The sequence below is a fragment of the Sorex fumeus genome, unplaced genomic scaffold (genome assembly GCF_029834395.1).
Source record: "Sorex fumeus unplaced genomic scaffold, SorFum_2.1 ptg000015l, whole genome shotgun sequence".
Lineage (NCBI taxonomy): Eukaryota > Metazoa > Chordata > Mammalia > Eulipotyphla > Soricidae > Sorex > Sorex fumeus.
In genome coordinates this window covers 22,119,753-22,146,246 of record NW_026606072.1, presented here as the reverse complement: position 1 = coordinate 22,146,246, position 26,494 = coordinate 22,119,753, and positions in this window count along the sequence as shown.

Genomic DNA, 26,494 nt, shown 5'->3' with positions numbered 1-26,494 from the left:
ACTGTTACTTGGTCAGGCAGGCCAGTCGTTGTCAGAACCGCAGTCCTGGCGATTGCAAGATGCACATGCGGAATTTTTCAAGCACCTCAAGGGCTATACAAAGCATGTGTTGGTAGCTGTGACACACAGGGTATTAACCATGCCTAATCCTTGTGTTACCTCACACACTATACATAAAATATTCCAAGTGTCATGTTCCTTACAATATTTATAATAAAAATCATGATGTGTAATAACTTTATCACTACATGTATTGGGATATTTCCCACAATTTCAGATGTTTTGAATGCACCGTTTATTTAATTCAAAACACAGGACATGTGTTAAGAATGTTGTTAAAAAGTAACTTAAATATCTCTAATGAAAACAATATTAATCTTAAAAACGAAGTGATAAACATAGAGTAAAGTTACGTTTTCTTCCCTTATATCCACAAAGATTCACCAAAGTTTCTCATCTTAAATCGAAGGTAAAGAGATTCCTTTCCACCATTCTCTCAGTGCTGCAGTTGAGTCAGTGGTCCTTATCATCCACCATTTTGCTTTATTCAGGAGCAAAAGAATTGAGCAGTGAGAAAAGATAACTGTGGGACAAGGTTCTATTCATTTCTATAGTGTAATCTGTCTCCTGCTGCTTTTGCTTATTACTGCCCTTGCTTCATTTTATTCCTCTTTAGAAGGTGCATGCAGTTAGGCTAGGGTAGTGGAATTATCACTAAAATCAGCCCCATTGCAACTTGACCAATGAATAAGACCTTGATGATTCCTTGATCCCTGTTTGGATTTATACATTTTATCAATTGTTAATGTGGCCTCTGCCTGACCTTCCCCATCCCATACTATTATACCCCTTTAGGAAAGGAAACACTAGGATTTCATGTACTAGTGTGATGGAAAAGCTGTCTTTCTATCCCTCCTAGTTCTCATTTGGTTGTTCTCAATTCTACCTTATTATATGATAATATTTAAAAATAATTATTGTCCAAATAAGAGATTATAGTGCAGATATATATATATATATATATATATATGAAAAAGCCTAGCATTGTAATACAGGACCAATTACTAACAGTGTGAGATGGGGGGATGTGGGGAGACCAGACTAGAAAAGATATAGGGACAGTGATAGAGGTCTGTGTTGCAATAATCTTGTTTATCAATTGTAGCACTGTAGCACTGTCCTCCTAGTCATCAATATGCTCGAGCAGGCACCAGTAACATCTCCATTGTGAGACTTGCTGTTACTGTTTTTGGCATATCCAATATGCCACCGGATGCTTGCCAGGCTCCACCATGCAGGCGGAATACTCTCAGTAGCTTGCTGGGCTCTCCGAGAGGGACAGAGGAATCGAACCTAGTCGACCACTTGCAAGACAAATGCCCTACCTGCTGTGCTATCGCTCCAGCCTAACTGTGGGTAGAACTGTAGCACTGTCCTCCCGTTGTTCATCAATTTGCTCGAGAGGGCACCAGTAACGTCTCACAAAAAATTGTGAAAGTTGTTGTTACTGATTTTAGCATACTGTATATGTCACAGATAGCTTCCCAGGGTTTGCCTTGATGGTGAGATACTTGCCCGGTAGCTTGCCGGGCTCTCCAAGAGGGGCGGAGGAATCAAACCCAGGTCGGCCATGTGCAAGGCAAGTGCCCTATTCACTGTGCTATTGCTCCAGCCCTTGTTCACAATGATTTATTACATTCAAGATTTCAACACCAATCCAACCACCACTACATCTTTGAAATTTTGTCATTTCAAAATTTCCCACCACCACCCAAGCCTGCCCCCAAAGCATGCCCTAAGTAATTTATTTTGTATTGCTTATTATGATAAATCTGGTAAAAATGATCCCCCAAATTTCCCTTAGGGGAAAGTGTGTGAATCAACGGGAGATTCTCTGGAGACTTTTGTAGGGTCTCGGATAAGGACGTTCTCCCGGTGTGCATTTTTTGGAGCCAGATTTGTATAGAAGTGATGTCTTAGCAACTGAGGCTTGTTCATTGTATAAACATTAATTATTTTACTATTGCAACTCCCTAAATGTTAATAAATAAAACAATTATTGATATATTCTGACTTACTGAATTTTGACTTGATAGACTTCAACTTGACTTGCTTGTGCTTCTACCTGAGCTAATTATTTCATATGATATAGGTCATATTTCCAGTGGAACTTTATAAAATTTCTCAGAATAAAGATGCTGACTTGATATATATTTTATGTTCTATATGACAGAATGTGTAATCCAGGGATTGGAGACAGTCTACATTTCTTTTATATTGATAATTAACTATAGGATTTTATTTTTTAAGTTTTTTGCTTTTTGTGTCACACCCAGTGATGCTGAGGTGTTACTCCTGGCTCTGCACTCAGGGAATACTCCTGGCGGTGCTTTGGGCACCACATGGGATACCAGGGATTGAACCCATGTTAGCTAAGTGCAAGGCAAATACCCTACCTGCTATACTATCACTCCTGCCCAACTATGAAATTTTATTAAAAATTTCTGACTCTGTAGATCAATTTCTATATTCGCAAATGGGATATAAAAATAGTTAAAATTATAAAATTCTTCCATAAAATTGTGAGAATTAAATTAGACAATGACAAGTGTCTTGCACATATCGACCTATTTATATTGACAATTAAAAATTATTCTATATATTGTAAAGACCTTTGCCGATAAATTATGGTTTTATTAAAACTGTATGCATATTACGCACTGTTCTGGTTGCTGTAAATATATAGATAAAAATAAACAGAATATTTCCAGAGAAAATGATGTGTTTACAGGAGGCATCAGAAAATCACAAATAATCAAAATTCAACAATAATTGTAATAGAGTTTTATTAAAATTCTGCGGAGGAAGCTTTTTTAGATTACCTCTCTATAAAAACCTTATACTTTATACTCTGATTTCCACTTATTTTCATAATATCATTATGAATATGTTATGTATTTTCTCTATATGCTTACTGACTGTGTATTCCCCTTGGGATATACGCTGATGGATAAAAAGACATTTCTATCATATAGTTTACTGATATACAGTGACTCAAAAAAATCCTGACTTATCAGAAAATTTAATTAATATATGTTGGGTGAATAACTAAATAAAGTCCCCCAATTTTAACCCTTTTCATTAAACGGCCAAAGAGTTTCCTCTTTCAGGTTTGTCTGCTGTCCTAGGAGTTAGGGTGTAAGGTGTGTTTTCTCATTTCAATACACTGTTGAAAGAGTGTATGATCACTTGTTCACTTGATCACTTGACATTCCATTACTCATAGATTTGCTCAAGCAGGTGCCAGTAATGTCTCCATTTATTGTTTTCATGTGATAGTGTAGCCCAATGGTGTTGGCTCACTCCAGGAATACAAAGAGCCTCAAACCGTTTGTTCAGGGTCTTGACAAAGAAGTCTGACCATCTCATAGGTGGGCAGCCATGCAATCTTTTGATGTCCCATGGAATCAAGTTATTAATGGCTTTAGTCCAGCCGTTGTCTCCAAATCACATTACGTGTCCAGCCCATCTGATTTTCAACACCTTGGCAAACAAGACACTGTCCCTGATCGTAGATGGAGGTTGGAACTCCGGATTCCTTCTCTCATTTGAGTGAAGCGTGATACTCCAAGCATAGCTCTTTCAATTCCTCTTTGGGAGATCTGAATAGTGTTTTCATCCTGTTTTTGTAGGGCCCAGTTCTCTGAGGCATATGTTAATGCAGGAAGAACAGTGGAGTCGAAGAGATGTGCCTGGAGCTGGAGTTTCTTCATCCTCTTTGCTGTTTCTTCCCATTCCTTCCCATTCCACTCATTCAGTTTATGATAAGAGAGAAAATGTATATTATATTTTCAACTGTCAGAAAACTGAATAAAAATAAGTCACTGAATGGAAAACTAGAATGAATGCTTAACAAGATAGAATCAATATGAAGGAAGTTTAAATTCTTACCTTGATGGTAAAACTATAAAATCATATAAATAAAATTACTGCTTAATCGCAATTGATGGAAAAAACAAGACAAGATATTTAGTTTATTTTAGTTTATTGCAAAGATGTAAAAATAAAAACAAAATAATCCAAGACAAAAATATGCCTTTAATCTGATTAGTAAGCAACTAAAATTTAACAGTTCCTTTTTAATATGTAGTGGGGTGGCAAAATTTGAAGAACTTTGATGACCTCTGTTATCAAACATTGTCAATATCTCTGAAGAGTCTGAATAGTGGCTGCTATAAACATTGGACAACTTGACACATCTGACCTGAGGAAAAAAGATTCATGCTACTGTAAATCCTATTGAAATATACATTGCTCATTCAAACAGGTACCAGCCCGGCACCAGGGCCCCTTTTGGGCTTGCACAGCTAACTAGATCCCCTGAGAATGGCCAGTTTTTACCCTTGTTCTGCGCGGGACAGGAACTGAGGCACACCGCGTGGAAACAAAGCTGAATAGCTCCAGTCACTCTCTCCTCATTCAAACAGGTACTCACCTGGCTCCAGGGCTATTTTCTGGAGCCAAGGCCGATAATATGGCAGCGAGTTATTCTCCCACTACATATCCCATAGGAACCAAAGTTACGCACTTAGATGGAACCGTCACTGGGTTAGCCTCACCAGCAGAAACACATTAGCCAATAATTCATTAAGCCCACCTCAATTCATTCTGCATCTCAAGCAGAATAGTAACTGTGAACGTGAAGGTCTAAACCACACTGGTCACAATGGTAAAGCAACTCAAAAGCCCAACAAGCTTTCTTATTGAAGAGGCTAGCCCAGAAGACACCAACAGTATTGGAGTGCTAGACAACCTCTCTGACAAGGAATTTAGAAGGGAGCTACTGAGGATGCTTAGGAGCTAAAAGAAACAATGGAAAGCAATGCCAATAAAAGACAAGAGAATTTGTTGGCAGAACTGAGGAAAATGCAAACGGAAATGTCAGACCTTAAAAACCTGGTAGGCAAATTGAAAAACTCAGTGGAAGGCCTCAGCAACAGAGTAATAGCTGCTGAGGACAGAATCAGTGAGCTTGAAGAAGTCCAGAGACTCTCCAGAAAAGAGAAGAAAATGGAAAAGAGACTCACAATTCGAGAACAGATGGCAAGAGAAGATCGTGATGAAGCCAAGAGGGGGGTAACATAAGAATTATTGGAGTCCCAGAGGGACAGGAAGAAATTCCTGATGAAGAAGAAACTGTCAAAGACATCATTGCTACAACGTTTCCAGAACTGAAGAAAATATTTGACCACATTCAGGAGGCCCTAAGGGCACCAGCTAGAAGAAATCCAAATAAAAATACCCCAAGACACATCCTAATCAAAATAACCAAAACCTTAGATAGAGACAAAATTCTGAAAGCAGCAAGATTGAAGAAAGACATTTCCTACAAAGGAGCATCCTTAAGATTCACAGCTGATTTGTCTGATGAAACCCTAATGGCCCAAAAGCAGTGGTGGGATATAGTGAAAAAACTCAATGATAAAGCCTCACCAAAAATACTTTACCCAGTGAGACTCTCATTCATAACAGAAAGAACAACACACAGTTTCACAGAAAAACAACAGCTCAGGAACTTCACAGACTCAAATCCATGGTTACAAGAACAACTAAATGGGCTACTTTAAGGCAAGAAAGGCCCCTCAAATACACCAAATTTCAACAGAAAAATGGGACAAAATCCCATAACAATAATCTCTCTCAACGTCAATGGGCTAAATGCACCAATTAAAAGACACAGAGTGGCAGATTGGATTAGAAAATTGAACCCAACATCCTGCTGCCTCCAAGAAACACATCTCAAGAGTCAAAGAAGAGGCTCACAGTCAAAGGCTGGAAAACAATCCTACAGACAAACAACTCCCATATAAAAGCTGGGGTAGCCATCCTAGTATCAGATCATATTGATTTCAGAGTGAAGAAGGTCACAAGAGACAGGGAAGGCGATTTCTAATTAATCAAGGGATCTGTACAACAGAAAGAACTTACAATACTAAATGTATATGCTCCTAATGAGGAACCAGCAAAGTACTTAAAACAACTACTCATAGACTTGGAGAAAGACATTGATAGCAACACAGTACCAGTGGGAGACTTCAACACAGCTTTACCACCTCTTGATAGATCAACCAAACTCAAAATTAACAAGGACATACTTCATCTGAGGAAAACAATGGAAGAAAGGGACTTAGTAGATATATACAGGACACTTCATTCTCAAAAAGCTGAATACACATTCTTCTCAAGCATGCATTGAACATTCTCCAAGATAGATCACATGCTGAGCCACAAAACATACCTCCATAAAATTAAGAAGATAGAGATTGTATCAACAATATTCTCAGGCCATCACAGATCACAGATCACACAGATCATCCTGTTATTCGTCAATTGCCTCGAGCAGGCCCCAGTAACGTCTCCTTCATCCTAGCCCTGAGATTATATTCAAGGCTCTTTAGGAGAATGAGACCCATCATTGTTACTGGTATTTGGCATATTTGGTACGCCACGGGGAGTTTGCCAGACTCTGCCCTGTGGGCAGGCTACATTCGATAGCCTGCAAGTTTGTCCAAAGTAGGAATGAGACAATAAGATGTCATAAAGAAAAAGTTCTGATAAGATGTCCAGGATCTGGATTTTATAGTCTCTGAGTCTTGGCCGCTGATGGGATTACACGGCGCCAGGGGGCCAGGTGGTGGGTGTGACCCCCGCCTACTGGAATTTGGAGGATCTGGGTGGAAGATGCTCGACTCCAATTCGAGTAGGCTTGGCGGTCTCGGCCCCGGAACCCGCGTGGCTTTGTCCCTCTGCCAGTACCTTCAGGTGTGCGGAGAGTGGTCTCAGCATGGTGGTGGCTGGTCCTGGAGGTTTCGGCTGCCGGGGCCCTGGTCGGGGCGGGGAGGAAAGCTCAACCCGCTCCCCTCCAAGGGACTCCGGGAAGGAACACCCAGGCGCGGGGGCAGAGACTGCACTGTTCTCGTCCGGGAGCTGGATTTTATAGTCTCTGAGTCTTGACCGCTGATGGGATTACACGGTGCCAGGGGGCCAGTTGGTGGGTGTGACCCCCACCTACTGGAATTTGGAGGATCTGGGTGGAGGATGCTCGACTCTAATCCGAGTAGGCTTGGAGATCTTGGCCCTGGAACCCACATGGCTTTGTCCCTCTGCCAGTACCTTCAGGTGTGCGGAGAGTGGTCTCAGCATGGTGGTGGCTGGTCCTGGAGGTCTTCGGCTGCCGGGGCCCTGGTCAGGGCGGGGAGGGAAGCTCAACCCGCTCCCCTCCAAGGGGCCCCGGCGAGGAATAGCCAGGCGCGGGGGCAGGAGACTGCACTGTTCTCCCTCCAGGGAGCCATAATGCGCTGCAATTAGAAGTAAATCACACACAAAAACAGAAAACTAAATCAAACACCTGGAGATTAAACAGTTCACTATTGGAAAACGAGTGGCTTAGAAAGGAAATCAAAAGATTCCTAAAAACGAATTAAAATGAGGACATGAGTTACCAAAACTTATGGGACACAGCAAAAGTTGTGTCAAGAGGAAAGTTTATAGCTCTACAAGCATTCCTCAGAAGGAGGAGCGAATCCACATAAGGAACCTAACCTCAAAGTTTAAGAGCTTGGAAAAGGACCAACAGAAGGAGCCCAATTAGAACAGGGCGAAGGAAATAATAAAACTCAGAGCAGGGATTAACGAGATGGAAACCCAAAAAACAATCCAAAAAAATCAATGAAACCAAGAGCTGGTTCTTCAAGAAAATAAACAAGATCAATAAGACTCTAGCAAAACTCACAAAGAAAGGGAGAGAGAAAACCCTAATAAACCGAATCAGAAATAAAAAGGGGGTCATTACAACAGAAACTACAAAATTCAAAGAATCCACAGGGGTTACTTTGAGAAGCATTATGCCACTGAACATGAAAACCTCAAGGAAATAGATAAATTCCTAGATTCCTATAGATTCCCAAGGCTGAACCAAGATGATCTGGAATACCTGAAAAGACCTATCACCATCAAGGAAATTGAAATGGTAATAAAAAGTCTCCCCAAGCACAAAACTCCTGGCCCAGATGGATTCACTAGTGAATTCTTCCATATCTTTAAAGAGGATTTTCTCCCAATCCTCTTTAAGCTTTTCCACGAAACTGAAACATCAAAAACACTTCTAAACAGTTTCTATGAAGCAAATATCACCCTGAAATCAAAAGCAGACAGAGATACCACAAAGAGAATTACAGGCTGATAATCCCTGATGAACAAGGACGCAAAGATCCTTAACAAACTATTACAAATAGAATCCAACGACTCATCAAAAAGATCATACACCATGACCAGGTAGGATTCATCTCATAGAAGCAAGGATGGTTTATCATTCGGAAATCAATAAACATTATCCATCATATCAACAAAAGAAAAGATACAATGCATATGATCATATCAATGGATGCAGAGAAAGCATTTGACAACATCCAGCACAATTTTATGATGAAAACCCTTGCCAAAATGGGTATCGAGGAAACTTTCTTCAATGTAGTTAAAGCCATGTACCACAAGCCTACAGAAAACATCAACCTCAATGGGGAAAAACTGAGAACCTTCCCTCTCAGATCAGGGACGAGACAAAGATGCCCACTCTCTCCACTGCTGTTCACTATAGTCCTGGAAGTACTTGCAATAGCGGTTAGGCAAGAGAAAGATATTAAGGGCATTCAGGTAGGAAAGGAAGAAATCAAGCTCTCACTATTCGCAAATGATATGATACGATACTTAGAGAACCCTATATCCTCTACCAAGAAACTCCTAGAAACAACAGACTTGTATAGTAAAGTTGCAGGCTATAAAATCAATACCCAAAAGTCCATGGCTTTCCTATACGCAAACAGTGAGAGAGAAGAAAGCTACATGAAAAAAAAAATCCCGTTCACAATTGTGCCCTAGAAAAGCAAGTGCCAGGGAATCAGCTAAACTAAGGAAGTAAAGGACCTGTACAAAAAAAAAAAACACGACAAAATGCTACTTCAGGAAATAAAAGAGGACACGATGAAATGGAGATATCCCCAGGTCATGGATGGGGAGAATTAACATTGTCAAAATGGCAATACTTCCCAAAGCACTGTACAAATTCAACGCAATCCTTATTAGGATACCCATGACATTATTCAATGTACTGGAGCAAACACTCCTGAAATTTGTATGAGCCAATAATCCCCCACGAATAGCTAAAGCAATTCTTGGGAAAAAGAAAATGGGAGGAATCAACCTCCCTAACAAAGCAGCAATAATTAAAACAGTATGGTACTGGAACAAAGGCAGAGATGCAGACCTATGGAACAGGGTTTAATATACTGACATCTCTCCCCAAGCATATGATCATCTAATCTTTGATAAAGGAGCAAGAAATATGAAGTGGAGCAAGGAAAGCCTCTTTAACAAATTGTGCTGTCAAAACTGGGCAGCTACATGCAAAATAATGGGCTCAGATCTCTGCCTAACACCGTGTACAAAAGTAAGATCAAAATGGATTATAGACCTCAACATCAGATCGGAATCCATAAGGTACATTGAAGACAAAGTTGGCAAAACCCTACATGACATTGAAGCTAATGTTATCTTTAAAGATGTCACGCCACTGGCCAAGCAAGTGAAAACAAAAATAGACAAACGGAACTATCTTTTTTTAAAATTTATTTATTTATTTTGAATACCCATCCCTCCACCAGTAACCATTTCCCACCTCTACGGATCCCAGTAACCCTCCCACCCCCCACCCCCCCACCTACCCTGCCTCTGTGGCAGGGCATTCTCTTTTGCTCTCTCTTTCCTATTGGGTGTTGTGGTTTGCAAAAGAGTTAAGCCTGATTTTCAGGGAAAAACGTTGGATAATTTACTTTACATTGATCACTTTATATATAAGGAAATGTCACGTGGCCGTGTCTAAGCGGCCACGCGGTTTGGAGTAAAAGTAACAAATGGGACTATCTTAAACTAAGACGCTTCTGAACCTCAAAGGAAACAGTGAAAAAAATACAAAGACAGTCTACAGAATGGGAAAGGAGATTTGCCCAATACACATCCGACAACGGATAAATATCAAGGATATGTAAAGTACCATTTGAACTCCACAAGAAGAAAACATCCAACCCCATAAAAAAAATGGGGCAACGCAATGAACAGAAATTTCTCACAGAAGAAATTTGAATGGCAAAAAGTCACATGAGAAAATGCTCTATATCATTAATCATCAGGGAGATGCAGATCAAAACCACAATGAAATATCATCTCATACCACAGAGACTGGCCCACATTCAAAAGAACAAAAGCAACTGGTGCTGGTGCGGATGTGGCAAGAAAGGGGCCCTCCTTCACTGCTGGTGTGAATGCCGACTGGTTCAGCCCTTCTGGAAAACAGTATGGACGATTCTCTAAAAATTAGAAATTGAGCTCCCATTTGACCCAGCAATACCACTCCTGGGAATATATCCCAGAGAGACAAAAAAGTATAGTCAGAGTGACATCTGCACTTGTTTGTCCATTGCAGCACTCTTTACAATAGGCAGAATAGATGAGTGCCCGAGAATAGATGACTGGTTAAATAAACTTTGGTACATCTACACCATGGAGTACTATGTAGCTGTTAGAAAAGATGAAGTCATGAAATTTACATACAAGTGGTACTACATGGAAAGTATCATGCTAAGCGAAATGAGTCAGAAAGAGACGGACAGACATAGAAAGATTGCATTCAGCTGGGGAACATAAAGTAACAAAATAGGAGACTTACACCCAAGAATAGCCGAGATTAGTACCAGTAGGTTTACTCCATAGCTTGGAGGCCAGCCACACATGCTAGGGGAAAAGGCATCTCAAATAGAGAAGGCAGCACCAAATAAAGGGTGTTGGGAGGATCCTCCCAGGATGGGAGAAGCATGCTGAAAGTTGACTATAGATGAACATGATTGCCACTCAATGCCTCTTTTGCAACCCACAGCACCCAAAGGAGAGAGAGAACAAAAGGGAATGCCCTGCCACAGACGCAGGGTGGGATGAGGGGGATGGGGTGTAGGAGGGATACTGGGACCCGCGGTGGTGGAAAATGGGCACTGGTGGAAGAATGGGTATTTGATCATTGTATAATTGAAACCCAAGTATAAAAATTTGTAAGTCTACAACTGTATCTCATGGTGTTTCACTAACAAAAAATTAAAAAATAGAAATATTCATAGTATGTGTAATTTTCTGAGTTCTGCTTTTGTGTTCTTGGGATTAGATTATCAAGATAATACAGTAATTCTATTTATTTATAATTTCATGTGCCAGGGATCAAACCTAGGACCACACCTATGCAAGGAAATCACTCTATTATTGAATTATGGACAAGTCATATACCTTATTTTATATAAGTCATATATAAGTTTTTTAGAAATTTTCACATTATTTCCTACAATGACAAAATCACTGTACATACCTATCAACAATAAATGAGAATTTTTTTTCCTATACATCCTACCACTCTTGTTGACAGTCAAGTCCTGAAAAAAAAAGTTAACTGTCCAGTAACAGATCAGTAAATAAGGAAGTTTTGGCAAATATGGATTATAATAAAAAATTACTTGGCTATAAGAAAAGATGGATTCTTGTCTTTTGTAAAACGTGAATAAAAAGGGAAGGGATTGTGTTAAGTGAAAAAAATGAAAGAAAAATTCTTTGTGACCTAACCCACATACAGTACACAAAGAAACAAAGCAACAGGATAGACAGTGTAAAATGAGAGCAAGCATCTAGACTCTGGGGACAGAACAAAGTCTACAAACGGGAAGTTTATTGGGAAATAAAATGTCCTATGCACCTGGATTTTGGGATGTTGACATGTAGGTAAAGGGCATTGTTTATAATTATCCCGAAAATATATAAAATATGTGAATAACCTACTTATGGGCTTGGGTGATAGCACAGCGGGTAGGGCACTTGCCTTGCAAGCGGTCAACCAGGGTTCAATTCCTCTGTTTCTCTTGGAGACCCCAGCAAGCTACCAAGAGTATCCTGCCTGCACTGCAGAGCCTGGCAAGCTCCCCCTGGCATATCCGATATGCCAAAAACAGTAACAACAAGTCTCACAATGGAGATGTTACTGGTGCCTGCTCAAGCAAATTGATGAACAACAGGAGAACAGTGCTACAGTGCTACCTATTTATATGTCAATTGCTATAACAATAAACAATAAACATTTACTGAAGACTATGGTTGCTCTTTTCAAATATTTGAGGAACTATTCTGCATAAGGCCCTCCCGTTGTTCATCGATTTGCTCGAGCGGGCCCAGTAACGTCTCCATTGGAGATTTTTCTTGTTACTGTGTTTGGCATATCGAATACATCACGGGTGGTTTGCCAGGCTCTGCTGTGTGGGCGAGATACTCTCGGTAGCTTGCCAGCTCTCCAAGAAGGGCGGAGGAATCGAACTCGGGTTGACCATGTTGGCTGCGTGCAAGGCAAATGCCCTACCGCTGTGCTATCGCTCCAGCCCTAAATTCTGCATAAGAATTTACATTTGTTCTAACAATTACCAGTAACTGCACAGTCAAACAAAACAGTTTTCAGATCTAATGTACTCATAAACTACCTATGCCATTTGCTTCTCATATTCTCAAAGTTACAATATTTAAAATAAGACCTGGTAAGTAACATTATATTTGGGTTACAATGATTTAAGTATAAGCATGTAGAAAATACTTTTCTACTATTCTACGTGGTTGCTTACAAAGGAATGGAATTAGCACAAAAAAAACAAAGAAGTTTTGCAGACGGAGAACTGTCTTTCTCTGGGAAGATATTAAATAAAAGCCCCTAATGAAACCTGTAAGGCCCTTTCAATTCCATGGTTTTAAAACCTATCACAGAATCCATCACTATTATGGAAGCTATCCTAGTATAACATCATACAAAATAAACTTGATCAAGAGGCAAAATGTTTCCAAATAAATATAATTACAGCCATCCATATTATTAAACAAAGAATAAAAGTTGGCTCTCATGTAACAGTGTATCTTCAGGAACTCTAAAACAGTCATGACAGGACAAGTTATGAATCTCATGAGTTGCTTAGAGACTTAAATTTTTGGATAAATTCTTAATTTTTCTAATCCTTAATAAATAATTGATAAGTAAGTTGTTAGTGATTACACCTTGTAGTCATTAAGAGTGATTGTCCGCAGGGACTAGGTGCATGAAGTGAAGCAAAGACCCTCTTCAACAAATGATTCTGGGAAAACTGAACAACCCATTAAAATAGCATAAAATTAGATGCTTTCTCTCATATATGGAATATAAAGAAACATAGAAAGTGACTAGACATCTCCAGTGAAAAGATCCTGCAATATGATCAATAGAACTGTGATCTGAAGCTTAAAGAAGTATGTGGAAACCTCGGTACAATGGTGGAGGTATCCTAGCTCTCTAGTGGTGGACATGGAATAGCAGCACTTCAGGTAGAAAACAATAATATTGGTTTTCATTTTATTTTTTAAGGAAAGAATGATAATCCTGCACTTGGTACATAACATATTGCATTGTAGTCACTTGAGAAAGAATTAGATCTGTTACTTCCCCAAGAAGCAATAATTGTGATCACTTTTCTTCTCTTTATTTAAAAGAAAGCCAGTAATGATACTCATGTTATAGAAAACGTGATTTCTTTGTTTGAAACTAAGATGAATCAATTTATAGCTGGATTATAAAAACAAATGGGCCAAAGAATCAGGGAAGAATGTTTTGTGTCGATCTACTAATTATTCTGTCACTTTGAACAAACCACTTAAGTTTTACCTCCCCACACAGGACAAATGATGAAGATTCTCTTAGCCAAATAAAAACAAAACACAAGATAAGGGCCAGATAAATTGTATAGGGGATAAGGTGCTTGTATTACAGGAGACAGATCCTGGTTTGATCCCTAGCACCACTCCTGGATATGGCTCCTGAACCACGTTCAGGAGTGCTCCTGGAACACAGAGTCATAAACAAGTCCCAAGAACAACTGAATATACTGAGCAGCCTCTTCCAAATAAAATCCACAAGAAAAATATAGATGTCACAAAGTCTGTTATTTGTACTTGATAGTGTTTTCATTTCTTTCAAATAACCATGCATATTATTTGTATGGAATTAATACAAAAGGAATGAAAAACTAGGAAAAGGGTCATTTTACAACCAATAATGTATTATAGAGAACAAGGTCTTTGTTTAATAGGACAATTTTAATAAGCATATTAAAATTTTTAATAGAATTCTCATAGTAATTATTATGCTTAAGTAATCTGGGGTTTAGTATTAGGATTTTTCTGTATTTTAAGTAATTTAAATACAGTTTTATGTTTGTTCTTATATCTCTAGTTGTATATGAATTTATATTTTATATGTTATATAAATATTAATGAATTTGTTGAGCAGAATAGACAAGAGTTTGACTCACAGAAAAATTGACAGTCCATCCCCACTTTCTGCTTCATCCCTACCTCATGAGTGTTTATGATGTTTCCCTCTACACGCATTTTTGTGCTAAATTTACTTTCCTTTATTTAGTATTTTGAACCTAAGACTACATTAGTCTTCCTCCCACAGTATTAGAGCAAGAGAAACCAGTAAGAAGCAGCCTGTGAATGACAGAGCAGAAGATGCAATAATTAAAGCTAACCAACAGACTTCAGGCAGTATTCCAACTCTGGTTATAAGATATCACAGCTGCTTCAGCATTAAATCTTTATGACCATCTTTTCTACAGTTCTATTTTTGTTACACTGTCACTGTCACTGTCCTCCCATTATTCATCGGTTTGCTGGAGTGGGCCCAGTAACGTTTCCATTGTGAGACTTGTTGTTACTGTATTTGGCATATCTAATACATCACAGGTAGCTTGCCAGGCTTTGCCATGGGGGTGAGATACCCTAGGTAGCTTGCCGGGATCTCCGAGAGGGGCGGAGAAATTGAACCTGTGTCGGTCAGGTCAGCTGCGTGCAACGCAAATGCCCTACAGCTGTGCTACACATTCCTAGAAATATATGTTGTAGAAAAGTTCTATTCAAAGTATTCAACGATAGCTAAAAATTGAATATTTACTAATCAGATTTGGAGTCATCCATAAGCTAGCTGGAGTAAAACTCTAAAGACCCCTTATAGTACTAAACATTATATAGCAGATGCAGAATAGAAAATTGACCTAGAAGGCATTCTGGAAGAGGTGGACAATGGGTGAAGAGCTACGGGTGAAGGACTAGTATGCAGGTATGCAGTGGCAGCTATTTAACCATCAGAATGAAATTATTTCAAAATCTTAACAATCAGTATGAATATGCTGGAAGGTACTGTGTATTAGTTGTGTTTAGCAACATGTGTTAATAAAAGAATTGGCAGAATGTCAATAAGTTTTACATACCGGAATCATGTGAGTTCTTTTTGACTTCCACACTCTTAGCAATCTCTACTAATTTAGCCTTTCTTGAAGAATGCAGGCTGGACAAGAAATGGGGAATTTTAGTATCTGCAGAAATGTAAATGGTATAACTCACTATTTTACAGAAGCCTGATTTATAGGAGGGGAATAGGAAATTATGTGTGAGATCTAAAATTGCAATCTCTTGAGATCTTTTCTGCTTTCCAAAAGAGAAGCAGGGCAGGTCAGAATTTTATTATCTTTGGCCACAAGCCAATGAAATTCTTACAATGTGATCTTAAAATTTCATAAAGAAAATCAAATTGAACAAAGTTATAGTGAGATTCTGAACACAAAATTTAATAATAGTTCAGAGTTGATTTCAAAAAGAGATAACAGCCTAATATTTGACTGTGATTTTTTTAATTTGAAGTGTCTTTCACTAGTTGCTGACATGCTTGAAGAGAAACTCCAAAATTGTACCAGAGTCAAACCACAAAGAATTTCTTCTAGTGGCCAAGAATTAATAAAGCAGGTAAGTTAGTTTCCTTGCTTGTGTCCAATCCCAGTTTGATCCCCAGCAACTCATATAGTCCCCTGAGCTTCTACCTAAACTCCAAGCACCACCAGGTGTGCCTTAATAAAACAACAACAACAACAACAACAAAACCCAAAATTAAAAACAACAATAACAATAAAAACCCAAAAAAACAAACAGAAATTTTTTGTCCTCTTAACTTTTCAAATTAGAATTGTAACAAATAAACTTCTAAGATGATTTCATAAAGTAGAATGCAGGGAAACTAAAGAAATTTTAACTCAAAGAGCTTCAAAATTGCCAATTTTTCCAATTCAATAATTCAGATGAATCCTTGAGTTTTGTATTCAGCATTAGCACTTTTCATTATGACATTTTGCAACTGAAGAAAGTCTAAAAGAAGCATACACACAGATCTAGTTCAAGTTATGTTTAAATTACCTTAATTTGAAGGATTATATAATTTAGAAATATTTTTTAAACATTAATCAAAGTGCATATTTGTGTAGTGAGTGCCTAAAAATGAAAATTTGAATCACATACATTATATATAATTTAAATATTTAAAATAAAATATTAACACTCTTCAGGTTAAATAAACATTGCTCAGGGACTGGAGCGATAGCACAGCAGGTAGGGCGTTTGCCTTGCACACAGCCAACCCAGGTTCTATTCTCAGCATCCAATATGGTACCCTGAGCACCGCCAGGAGTAATTCCTGAGTGAAGAGCCAGGAGTAACCCCTGTGCATTGCCGGGTGTGACCAAAAAATCAAAAATAAATACATTAATAAACATTGTCTAGTTTGGTGAATACAGATTAATAAACAAAATAAAGCTTCCGTAAATGAAAATAAAAACTGTTTAGATAATAATGTTTTAAAGTTTCGAACATATATATGTTTTAATTTTTTTTCTTTTTGGGTCACACCCTGCAATGCACATGGGTTACTCCTGGCTCTGCGCTCAGAAATTACCCCTGGCCGTCCTCAGGGGACCATATGGGATGCTGGGAATTGAACCTAGGTTGGCCGCGTGCAAGCCAAATGCCCTACCCACTGTGCTATTGCTCCAGCCCCAATGTTTTAATTATTTTAAAGAAATACTCTGATCTTATTTTTTCCCTCATTATGAACTTTGAAATAATTTATTCCTTGACTTTTCAGTTACACTTATTGGTTTCCTATTCAGAGTGTAGTCTCTTAGCAATCATATATATTAATTTTAATTTCAAGAGCTTCTAAATTAAAAAATTTTTAGGGAAGATGGGGAACACATTAGGCTGTGGTCAGTTCTTACTCCTATCTCTGTGCTCAGGCATCTCTTTTCCTGGTTCTAAGGAACCATATGTATTGTTGGGGATCGAACTAAGTTTGGTCAAAGCAAACTCTTTAACCCTTGGTCTATCTCTCTGACCCCTAAATTTCAAGTTTAATTTCTTTGGACTTGCAAAATTCACAGTCCTTACCTGAGGTAGAGATTTTGTTTGAAAAATCATTAAAAAATAATTTGTCATTAATAGTTTTTTTTCCTAAGTCCTCCTCTTAAATTCATCTACTAACACAATGTCTCCGTAGAACAAGGTGCATTATTTCCAGTTTTTGCTACAATTTCCTACTTGGAAAACATAGACCAGTATCAGAGGTACTAATTAAATTCTATTTCCTCAACAACTTTGTTGAGAAAGATTTCCCAATTTTTTTTATGTTTGTAAACATTTATAATGCTATGCCATGTTCTTAAATCACATACTTCCTCTCCTTAGAATAAAACTTACTTGAAAGGAGATCTATGTTTCATATTTTGCTTAACAGCATCCTACTTGTGAAAACAAACCAAAATAAATAAAAGGTGCTTATGGATTCCAGGTCCTTTGAATACATGTTGTATCACTTTCTGTTTATAAAAAAGCAACAGTGTCATGAAGAGACAGTTACAATGACAGTAGAATTGATTCTGACTTATCAATATTCAGGCTGGCTTCTACATTTCTTAATAAAAAATACAATAAATACCAAAAGTCAAGAACAAATTAGCTTTTCAGCCACCACCCACTTTGAAAACTATATCACCACCATTATCTCTGCCTCTGCACCCTCCAGCAATGTGGCAGAATTTCATTAGGGTCTATATTAGGGCTATGAAAGGTAATGACCACAGCCTGAATCATGAATGAAGAAACTTTTCCTAAACTGAACATTTTCCTGTAGGAGAGAGAATAGCTTCTCTTTCCCTCTGACTCAGCAAACAAGTAGTACAGGAGAGAAGGCTTCTCCTTATCTGTGGAGTTAAAAATGAACAAAACTCTTCAGCAAAACCTCAGTGGGAGAGTTGCAACCAACAGAAATCATTCTTTGTTGTTTCAAAATACAGAGATTTGGAGATTTCTTTTTATCCCAATATAATTTAACATGCCTCATGCAAGATTTACCTACATTACAGATCTCATAAAACTGACATGTTTTTCTCCACATTTTGTTTTGTAACCATTAAGAATTTGTATAGAGCCATATAATTATGCATGTTGTTTCAAAGACATCCTAACTGTAGTTTCCTAACCACACAACAACACGCAAGTAACAACTCAAAACTGCAAAGGTCACAAAGATAAAACAATGTAGAAACCCACCAGGCTTAGTGAGTGATGTCCCCAGCCCAGATGACCCAACCAGTAATAATGAACTATATAACCTGTTGGATAAGAAATTTAGTATGTAACTATTAAGGATGCACAAAGAAACTCAAAGAAACCATGGAAATGCACTGCCAATAAAATACAAGAGATCAGAAATGATAAAAATACAGTCTAGAATACAAGCAGAAATGATGGATCTAAAAAACTTGGTAGGTGAAATGAAAGGCCTCAGCATCAAGTAAAAGCTGCTGAAGACAGAATCAGTGAGCTCCAAGATGAGGTGGAGAATGTCCAGACAACAGCAGAAGATGAAAAAGAGTATCAAATAAACCAACAGATAACAAGAGAATATCAGGATTAACTCAAGAAGGATAACATTGGAGGACCAGAGAAACAGGAAGAAAACCCTGATAAAGAAGCAACTGTCAAAGTCATCACTGCTGAGAAGTTCCCAGAGCTGAAGAGTACATGGACCCAGATTCAGGAGGCCCAAAGTGTACCAGTGAAAAGGAATAAAAGTAAAAATACTCCAAGACATATCCTAATCAGAATGAAAAAGACCAGAGATAGGAATAAAAAAGCAGCAGGATCAAAGAAAAAAAATTACTTATGAAAGGAGCATCCTTAAGATCCACAGTCGACTTGCCAGATGAAACCCAATGGATCTAAGGCAGTCATAGAATATAGTGGAAAAAACTCAATGAAATGAATGTCTCACCAAGAATACTTTACCCTCATAAAGTATTGTGAGGGTAAAATGAAGACTCATTCAGATTTAGAAGAAAAATATAAACTTCATAGATAAACAAACCAGGAACTTCATAGATTCAAAAATATTTTTACATAAAGAAGTAAATGGACTACTTTAAGATAACACAAGCACCACAAATACACCAAACTCCTACAGAAAGATTGCACAAAACCACATAACAATAATCTCTCTCTACATCAATGGGCTAAATGCACCAATTAAGAGACACAGAGTGGCAGGATGGGTTAGAAGATTGAACCCAAAATTCTGTTGCCTGCAAGAAATACATTTGAACAACCAGAGCAAGCACAGATTCAAAGTTAAAAGATGGAATTCAAGCAAACAACTCCTCAAAAATGCAGGGGTGGCCATATTATTAACAGACAACATAGACTTCAAGCTAAAGTTATAAAAGAGAGTGAAGGTCATTTTTTAATGAGCAAAGGATCTTTTCATCAAAAAGACCTCACACCCCTAATCAACTATGCAACAAATGAGAAAGCAGGAAAATACTTAAAACAACAGCTAATAGACTTGAGGAAAGACATTGATAGCACACAGTTAGAGACTTCAATGTCTCCTTGTCACCTCTTAACAGATCAACTAGAATAAAGCTCAGCAAGGAAATACTTTATTTGAGGGAAGAAATAGAAGAAAGGGATTTGGTAAACATATATAGAGCTTTGCATCTCCCAAAAGTCAAATACACATTTTTCTCCAGTGCACATGGAACATTCTCCAGGATAGACCACATTCTAGGACACAAAGCATACCTCCATAAAATTAAGAGGATAGAAATTATATCATGATATTTTCAGACTATGATGCACTGAAAACAGAAGTTAATCACAGACAGAAACAGAGAGTATATCAAATACCTGGAAATTAAATAGCTCACAACTGAGCAACAAGTGGTTTAGAGAGGAAATCAAAGAGGAGATCAAAAGATTACTGGAAACAAACAAGAATGAAGACATAAGCAACCAGAACTTGTGGGATACAGCAAAAGCAGTGTTAAAGAGGAAAGTTTATAGCTTTGCAAGCATTTATCAGGAAAGAAGATAGAGCCCACATAAATAATCTTAACATCACAGCTTAAGATCTTGCAAACACAAACAAAAGGAGCCCAAACCAGGTAGGAGGAAGGAAATAATAAAACTTAGAGGAAAAACTAAATGAGCTGAAATTCCAAAAAACAATCCGAAAGACCAACAAAACCAAGAGCTAGTTCTTTGAGAAAATAAACATGATCAATAAAGCAAAATTCACAGAGAAATACATAGCAAACCCTAGCAAATCAAATCAGAAATGAAAAGGGTGATATCACCACAGAAATTCAAAGGATCATCAGAGATTGCTTTGAGAAACTTTATACCACAAAACAGGAAAACCTCAAAGAAACAGATAAATTCCTAGGTTCTTGTAACCTCCTAAGGTTGAACCAAGAAGATTAGGAATACCTGAACAGACCTATCACTATTGAGGAAACTAATGTGGTAATCAAAAACAGAAACCCTTAGCCAGATTAATTTACCAGTTAATTCTTCCAAACCTTTAAATAGGACCTACACCCTGTCCTTTTCAAGCTATTCTGGGAAACTCAAGAAATAGAAACACCCCCAAACAGTTTCTATGAAGCAAATACCACCCTGATACCAAAAGCAGACAGAGACACTAAGAGAGAGAGAGAGAGAGAGAGAGAGAGAGAGAGAGAATTAGAAGCTGATATCCCTGATGAATACAGTTGCAAAGATGCTCAGCAAATTACTAGTAAATAGAATCCAACAACTCATTGAAAAGATTATTCACCATGATCAACAAGTAGGATTTGCCTGGGAGATGCAAGGATGGATTAACATTTGCAAGTCTATCAACATAATATATCACATCAATAAAAGAAAAAATAAAAACCATATGATCATATCAGTAGATGCTGAGAAAACATTTCACCCATTCATAATAAAAAACTCTCAACAAAATGGGAGTTGAAGGACTTTCCTCATTTAGTCAAAGACATCTGCCAGAAGCCCACAGCAAGAATTATTCTCATGAGGAAAAACTAAAAGCCTTTCCTCTAAGATCAGGCACAGACAATGTTGTCCACTCTCACCACTTCTATACTGGAATTACTTGCTATAGCAGTTAGGCAAGAAAAAGATATCAAGGGCATCATATAGGAAAGGAAGAAGTCAAGTTATTGCTATTTGCAAATGACATAATTCTATACTTAGGAAATCCTAAAGACTCTAGAATAAAGCTCTTAGAAACAATAGGTTTACATAGTAAATTGGGAGTCTACAAAATAATACCACAAAGTCCATGACTTTCTTATATTCAAATAATGAAAGAGACAAAAGAGATATTTTTTAAAAATCCCATCCACAATTGTGTCTCAGAAAATCAAGTTCCTCAGAATCAGTTTAACTAAAAAGGTGAAGAACCTATATAAAGAAAACTATAAAACACTACTACAAGAAATAAAAGAAGACAGGATGAAATGGAGACACTGTCCCTGATAATGGATCAGGTTGATTAACACTGTCAAAATGACAATTCCCAAAACATTATACAGATGCAATGCAGCCCACATAAGGATAGCCATGACATTTTTCAAAAATAAATCAAATCATCCAAAAAATTCACATGAAACAATAAACCACAAATAGCTAAATAAATTATTGGGAAAAGAGAATGGGAGTCATTACCTTTCCCAACTTCAAACTGAGCGACAAAGCATTAGTAATTAAAACAGCATGGTATTGGTATAAAGACAGATCAGCAGACAAATGAATATAGTTGAATATCTTGACACAGACCATCAAATATATGGCAACTGAATCTTTGATAAAGGAGCAAAAAAATGTGAAATTGAGCAAGGAATGCCTTTTCAATAAGTGGTGCTGGGAAAACTGCAAAAAAATGAACTCAGACCTTTCTCTAATGGTAGACACAAAAGTCAAACCAAAGTGGATTAAAGATCTCAAAATCAGACCTGACTCCATAATGTACATGGAGAAAAACATAGGTCAATTCCTCCATGACATTGAGGCATCTTTAAAGATGAAACACCACTGACCAAGTATGTATAAGTGACCAACCAAGCAAGCAAGTGGATAAACAAATGACACTACATTAAACTAAGAATCTTCTGCACCTCAAAAGAAACAGTGACCAAGGTATAGAGAAAACCACAGAATAGGAAAAAATTATTTACCCAATACCCACTACATGGGCTGGAGCGATAGCACAGCGGGTAAGGCATTTGCCTTGCATGCAGCCGACCTGGCTGACCCAGGTTTGATTCCTCCGCCCCTTCTCGGAGAGCCTGGCAAGCTACTGAGAGTATCTCCCCCTCACAGCAAAGCCCGGCAAGCTACCCTTGACGTATTTGACATGCCAAATGCAGTACGTATCACAATGGAGACATTACTGGCCCTGCTCAAACAAAATCGATGATTAAAGGGAGGACAGTGAGAGTGACAGTGACCCACTAGTTAATATCCAAGATATATAAGGCACTGGTAGAACTTTACAAGAAAAAAATAGCCAAACCCATCAAAAAATGGAGAGAACAACAGAAACTCCCTTAAAAAAAGAATTACAAAAAGCCAAAAGGCACATGAAAACTGTTTTACATCAGTAATCATTAGGGAGATGCAAATCAAAACAAGAATGAGATATCATTTCACACTACAGAGACTGTCACACATCCAAAAGAAGAACAACCAGTTCTGGCATGGATGCTGGGAGAAAGGGACTCTCATTCATTGTTAGTGGAAATGCCAACTGGTCCAATCTTTTTGGAATACATTATGGACATTCCAGAAAAAAAAACCTAGAAATTGAGCTTCCATATGACCCAGAAATACCATTTCTGGGAATATACCCTGAGAGTATAGAAACACACAACAGAAATATCTTCAGTACTTCTGTGTTCATTGCAGCACTATTCACAATAGCCAGAATCTGGAAACAATCTGGTTCAATCCAGTTGCCCAAGATCAGGTGATTGGATAAAGAAAGTATGGTTTCTTTACACAATGGAACATTATGCAGCTGTTAGAAAAAAATGAAGTCATGAAATTTCTTATAAATATATGGCAAAGGGTATTGTGATGAGTGAATCCAGTCAGACAAAGAGGGACAGACATAGAATGATTGCTATAATTTATGGGACATAAAAAAAATACATAGTATTACACTACTACCTAAAATAGTAGAAAAACAGGCCAGAAGGATTGGCCAATGGCTGGAAGTCTGCATTAGGTGCTAGGGAAGAAGGCAGTTGGGATAAGAATAACAAAGGAACCATTCAGGCAATGATAGTTGGAGATGATCACTCTGATTAAGAAATGCACGCTGAAAGATGGCGGCCGCACGGGAGCCTTGTGGAGAGCAGGTCTGAGACGGGGGTGGGGCGCGACTGAAACCTCATGGGACGGGGGGGTGGGTGCTCCAGCCCGTCCTTCACGCCCGACCGAGGTCACCAGTTGCCCCCCACGAGCGGCTCTCCGGCACGGCCATGGCCCAAGAAGCACAGAGACCAATCTCTTAATTAGCTTACTCTCAGTAGAAATACTTGCAGGGTTAATAAATAAAATAGCAGAAATCCAAAACCGCACGGCTGCTATCATGGCCATGCGACATCATTTAATTCTTGAACCCAGCTGTAGAATGCAGATCATTTCACAATGCTTTTTCAGCATGGCTGAGTTTGGGGGGATGGGTAAAGTCTAAATAATAATGGTGCAACTTTTATCAAAACAATGAAGCTAGTCAAAGTAGACAGAGTGTTAACTAGAATTCATCTACCCCACAGACATGGGGGGGTTTGGGGGGTGGGGGTTTATTGGGGTTCTTCGTGGTGAAAAATAAGTATTGGTAAAGGGAATTGTGATTGATATTTGCATGACTGAGACCTAAACTTGAAAGCTTTGTAATTTTTCCCACAGCGATTCAATAAATAAATAAATAAAGGCCCTCCCGTTGATCGTCGATTTGCTCGAGCGGGCCCAGTAACGTCTCCATTGGAGACTTTGTTGTTACTGTATCTGGCATATCGAATACTCTCGGTAGCTTGCAGGGCTCTCCGAGAGGGGCGGAGGAATCGAACTCAGGTCAGCCATGTTGGTCGCTTGTAAGGCGAATGCCCTACCCGCTGTGCTATGCACGCTGAGAGTAGCTAAATAAAAAAATTGATAATCTCTCAGAATCTGTATGGAAAACTATAATGCCTAGAAGGAGAGAGAGCGAGAGAGAGAGAGAGAGAGAATGAGAGAGAGAGAAGAAAAAGAGAAGTGCCTGCCATAGAGGCAGGCTGGGTGGTTGAAGCGTGGGAGGGAAATTGGGGACATTGGTGATAGGAAATATACATTGGTGGAAGGATGGTATTGGAAGAATATATGAGTGAAACCAGAGCATGAACATCTTTGTTACTATGTATCTCACTGTGACTCAATTAAAAATCATACATGTTATATTTTATCATAAAACATACTGCTATCATTGATTGCACAGTTTTGAAAAAGTTGAATTATATTGTATACATTATATTTTTATTTTACATAAAATACATAAAACAATCGATGTTATTTATTTGAGGCCTGGAGCGATAGCACAGCGGTAGGGTGTTTGCCTTGCAAGCAGCCAACATGGCCGACCCGAGTTCGATTCCTCCACCCCTCACGGAGAGCCCGGCAGGCAAGCTACCGAGAGTATCTCGCCCACACGGCAGAGCCTGGCAAGCTACCTGTGATGTATTCGATATGCCAAATGCAGTAACAACAAAGTCTCCAATGGAGACATTACTGGTCCCGCTCTAGCAAATCGATGAGGACAGTGACAGTGACAGTGACACTATTTTATTTGACAGTATGGAGAAATGCCTCTTTTTATAGTGAAATATAATGTGTTATTATAAAGGAGAAAATTTTCAGGGAATATGCCTTTCATAAAAATTGCATTCAAAGGTGATAATTTTATTTATAACTAGGTTCTGCACATATAAACATAACACTTCCCTCTCTTCTTTCTTTACTGTATTGTAAATACTTTCAAATTTGGTTATCTTCAATGTGAAATAGGTGAGAATCATAAACATAGATATCAAATTATCATTAATTATCAAGAAAAATAAGCATATATTAAAACAGAAAAAACTTAATAAATAAAAATATTGAATTAGTAATTTTTCTTAATAAGATGAAACATTTATTGAAATTTGGGTGGAACTGGAAGGCATCAAGCTGAGAAACTTAGGCAGAGGGAGGAAGACAATCACTAGATGAGTTCACTCATGTTTGGCATACAGGAAAGAAAAAAAGGGAATAGATAATATCAATTGATAATAAACTGAAGTACAAACTGAATACTCCAGGATAAGAGAATGGGTGGATGGTAGGTGACCTGGGGACATGAAGGGGATTGTGGGCTCTTTGGTGATATGGAGTTAAGGTAACTATATGTACCAAGAACATAAATATCAACACCATTAAAACATATTTTCTAACTCAAATAAATTTATAAATGAAAAAAGTTTTATCTAGTAAATGAAGTAGTTTTTCATAAGATATAATTTTTATATTGATTCAATAAGTTTAACATTTCAGTTGATCACTGGGCATCCTGTTACTCATCAATTTTCTTGAGCAGTCGCCAGTAACATATCCATTCTTCCCTGTCACATATTAGTGTAGCCCAATGGCATCTGCTCGCTCCAGGAACATGAAGAGCCCCAAACCAATCACTCAGGGTATTGATGAAGAAGTCTGACCATCTCATTGATGGACAGCCACGTGATCTTTTGACGTCCTGTGGAATCCAGTCAGTAACAGCTCTAGTCTAGTGGTTGTCTTCAAATCACATTACGTGTCCAGCCCATCTGATTTTTGATGCATTGGCAAAAGAGAGCATCTCTGATTCTCGATCTTCAACAGAGGTTGAAACTCTGGATTCCTTCTCCCACTTGAGTGAAGCATGATACTCCAAGCATAGCGCTTTTAACTTCTCTTTGAGAAACCCAAATAGCATTCTCATCCTGTTTTCATAGGACCCAGAGTTCTGAGGCATATGTTAATGCAGAAATAATGGTGGAGTTGAAGATATTTGCCTGGAGCTGGAGGTTCTTCATCCTCTTAGATATTTCTTCTA